The 4,378-nt window shown below is 47.3% G+C and overlaps 1 pseudogene; it reads left to right on the top strand.

Annotated features, from left to right (window-relative positions):
* The first annotated feature begins 949 nt into the window (after window positions 1–949).
* On the top strand, window positions 950–3,733 carry LOC100414363 (heat shock cognate 71 kDa protein pseudogene; annotated as a pseudogene).
* Window positions 3,734–4,378: the final 645 nt, after the last annotated feature.

Genomic DNA, 4,378 nt, shown 5'->3' with positions numbered 1-4,378 from the left:
TTATGAAGAATATATGAATTGATATTGTGCCATGCTGGGCATGATGGCTCACACCTGTAATCCCAGCACTTTGAAGGGCCAAGGCGGTTAGATCACTTGAAGTCAAGAGTTTGAGACCAGCCTGGCCAACGCGAAGAAACCCTGTCTCTACTTAAAATACAAAACTTAGCCAGGTGTGGTGGCATGTACTTGTAATCCCAGCTACTCAGGAGGCTGAGGCAGGAGAATTGCCTGAACTCAGGAGGCGGAGGTTGCGATGAGCCAAGATCACACCATTGCACTCCAGTCTGGGTAACAAGAGCGAAACTCCATCCCCCCCCCCAAAAAAAGGCATAAGCATCAGGAAGAGAGGGTGCTGGAGCCAAGACTGGAAGGGCAAAGAGGAATCACTGGGTAGGAAGAAGGAAGGGGGCTGCCAGTGCAAAGTTCTCCAGGCCTAGAGAGTGGGAGACTTTGCAGAAGCTGGGCGAAGGTCCACGTGGCTGGAATCAGTCTTGAAGTGCAGTGTACAGTGACGGCGAGCACGTGTATTGAGAGTTCTCTGCCTGTCCAGTTCTGTGCTAACCCTTTGCAGCATACTAGGACCTCCAGCAACCCTTCACTCTTCTGCTCCCCATCTAGAGGATATGCCAGGCCCTGGTACTTCAAAAGCTCTGTGTGGACTTTTCCATCCTCACAGGAACCCTGACAGATAGGTGTGTCACCATCCCTGCTCTGGAGGAGACTGGGGCACCAAGCAGCTAAGCCAAGTCAAATGATTGAGAAGTGTGAAAACGTAAGATTTAAATTCAGGCACTGGCCAGGTGTGGTGTTTCACGCCTGTAATCCCAGCATTTTGGGAGGCCTGGGCAGGCAGATCACTTGAGATCAGGAGTTCAAGACTGGTCAGCATGGTGAAACCCTGTCTCAACTAAAAATACAAAAATGAGGCCGGATGTGGTGGCTCACGCCTGTAATCCCACCACTTTGGGAGGCTGAGGCGGGTGTATCACCTGAAGTCAGGAGGAATTCAAGACCAGCCTAGCCAACATGGTGAAACTTCGTCTCTGCTAAAAATACAAAATTTAGCCAGGCCTGGTGGTGGGTGCCTGTAATCTCAACTACTCGGAAGACTGAGGCAAGAGAATTGCTGGAACCTGGGAGGTAGAAGTTGCAGTGAGCTGAGATCATGCCATTGCACTCCAGCCTGGGTGACAGCAACAAGACTCCAACTCAAAAAAACAAACAACAACAAAAGTAGCTGGGCATGGTGGGGTGTGCCTGTAATCCCAGCTACTCAGGAGGCTGAGGCAGGAGAATCACTTGAACTTGGGAGGCAGAGGTTGCAGTGAGCCTAGATTGTGCCAGTGCACTCCAGCCTCGGCAACAGAGTGAAACTCTGTCTCAAAAAAATAAAATAGGGTCTCCTTGAACTCTCCTGCAGCTGTCGGGATTCCTGTGGCTTTCTTCATTGTCGGGGCCAGGCCTACGCGCCAGCAACCATGTCGAAGGGACCTGCCATTGGTATTGATATTGGCACCATCTACTCTTGTGTGGGTGTTTTCCAGTACTGAAAAGTAGAAATAATTGCCAATGATCAAGGAAACTGAACCACTCCAAGCTATGTCGCCTTTACTGACATCAAACGATTGATTGGTGATGCCACAAAGAATCAAGTTGCAATGAACCCCACCATCACGGTTTTTGATGCCAAACGTCTGATTGGGCGCAGATTTGATGATGCTGTTGTCCAGTCTGATATGAAGCACTGGCCCTTCATGGTGGTGAATGATACTGGCAGGCCCAAGGTCCAAGTAGAATATAAGGAAGAGACTTCTATCCAGAGGAGGTATCCTCTGTGGTTCTGACAAAGATGAAGGAAATTGCAGAAGCCTCGCTTGGGAAGACTGTTACCAGTGCCGTGGTCACGGTGCCCGCTACCAATGCCGTGGTCACAGTGCCAGCTACCAATGCTGTGGTCACAGTGCCCGCTACCAGTGCCGTGGTCACAGTGCCCGCTACCAGTGTCGTGGTCACAGTGCCAGCTACCAATGCTGTGGTCACAGTGCCTGCTACCAGTGCCGTGGTCACAGTGCCCGCTACCAATGCCGTGGTCACAGTGCCCACTACCAGTGCCGTGGTCATGGTGCCCGCTACCAATGCTGTGGTCACAGTGCCTGCTACCAGTGCCATGGTCACGGTGCCCGCTACCAATGCCGTGGTCACAGTGCCAGCTACCAAAGACGCTGGAACTATTGCTGGTCTCAATGTACTTAGAATTATTAATGAGCCAACTGCTGCTGCTGTTGCTTTCGGCTTAGACAAAAAGCTTGGAGCAGAAAGAAACGTGCTGATCTTTGGCCTGGGAGGTGGCACTTTTGATGTGTCAATCCTCACTATTGAGGATGGAATCTTTGAGGTCAAATCTACAGCCAGAGACACCCACTTGGGTGAAGATTTTGATAAGCAAATGGTCAACCACTTTATTGCTGAGTTCAAGCACAAACAGAAGAACGTCCTCAGTGAGAACAAGAGACCTGCAAGACGCCTCCGTACTGCTTGTGAGCATGCTAAGCGTACTCTCTCTTCCAGCACCCAGGCCAGTATTGAGACTGATTCTCTCTATGAAGGAATCAACTTCTATACCTCCATTACCCGTGCCCATTTTGAAGAATTGAATGCTGACCTGTTCCATGGCACCCTGGCCCCCGTAGAGAAGCCAAACTAGACAAGTCACAGATTCATGATATTGTCCTGGTTGGTGGTTCTATCACATCCCCAAGATTCAGAAGCTTCTCCAAGACTTCTTCAGTGGAAAATAACTGAATAAGAGCATCAGCCCTGATGAAGCTGTTGCTTATGGTGCAGCTGTCCAGGCCACCATCCTGTCTGGAGACAAGTCTGAAAATGTTCAAGATTGGCTGCTCTTGGATGTCACTCCTCTTTCCCTTAGTATTGAAACTGCTGGTGGAGTCATGACCTTCCTCATCAAGCGTAATACTACCATTCCCACCAAGCAGACACAGACCTTCACTACCTATTCTGACAACCAGCCTGGTGTGCTTATTCAGGTTTATGAAGGTGAGCGTGCCATGACCAAGGATAACAACCTGCTTGGCAAGTTTGAACTCACAGGCATATTGCCTGCATCCCAAGGTGTTCCTCAGACTGAAGTCACTTTTGACACTGTTACCAATGGCATCCTCAGTATGTCTGCTGTGGACAAGAGTACAGGAAAAGAGAACAAGATACTATCACTAATGACAAGGGCTGTTTGAGCAAGGAAAACATTGAACGCATGGTCCAGGAAGCTGAGAAGTACAAAGCTGAAGATGAGAAGCAGAGGGACAAAGTGTCATCTAAGAATTTGCTTGAGTCCTATGCATTCAACATGAAAGCAGCTGTCGAAGATGAGAAACTTCAAGGCAAGACTAACGATGAGGACACACAGAAGATTCTGCACAGATGTAATGAAATTATCAACTGGCTCGATAAGAATCAGACTGCTTAGAAGGAAGAATTTGAATATCAACAGAAAGAGGAGGAGAGAGTCTTCAACCCCATCATCACCAAGCTGTGTACCAGAGTGCAGGGGGGCAAGCCAGGAGGGACGCTTGGGGCATTCCCTGGTGGTGGAGCTCCTCCCTCTGGTGGTGGAGCTCCTCCCTCTGGTGGTGGAGCTCCTCCCTCTGGTGGTGGAGCTCCTGCCTCTGGTGGTGCTTCCTCAGGGCCCACCATTGAAGATACTGATTAAGCCAACCCAAGTGTAGATGTCGTAGCATTGTTCCGCACATGTAAAACATTGAAGGATCTAAATTTGTAGCAAGTTCTGTGGCAGTTTTAAAAAGTTCAGCTGCTATAGTAAGTTACTGGGCATTCTCAATACTTGAATATGGAACATATGCAGTGGGGAAGGACATAACGTTGCACTTTATAAATACTGTGTTGTAAATGGAAAATGCAGTGTCTTAAATAAAACTATTTAAAATTGGCACCATAAATAAATAAATAAATAAATGCAGAAATTAAGCATATATTCCATATCTGAAAGAAAAGACATATGTAATAACCCAAAACAGAATAGTGGCTAGTTCTGGAGTTGTGAAATTCAGCTATCTTTCTTTTCTTTTTAAGTGTTTTTAAATTATTTTATTTATTATTTAAGCCATTAAAAAGAATGATAAAATATTTTTATTTTGAAAAAATCTAGCAAACACTAAAATACATATGCCTGATTGTGTAAGACAGGTACTGTAGGCATGAGGGTGTTGGTGCAATCATCCGCATTTTACAGGTGGACGAGGGAGTCTCAGTGGTCAGACGGCTTGTCTTTAATGCCACAGTTATTGTATTAGTTTCTTGGGGAAGAGTGACAAATTATCACAAACTTGGTGGTTTA

The sequence above is a fragment of the Callithrix jacchus genome, chromosome 3, assembly GCF_049354715.1.
Source record: "Callithrix jacchus isolate 240 chromosome 3, calJac240_pri, whole genome shotgun sequence".
In the NCBI taxonomy this organism is placed as follows: domain Eukaryota; kingdom Metazoa; phylum Chordata; class Mammalia; order Primates; family Cebidae; genus Callithrix; species Callithrix jacchus.
The sequence above is the reverse complement of the archived record's forward strand: the minus strand, read 5'-3'. Positions and strand labels throughout refer to the sequence as shown.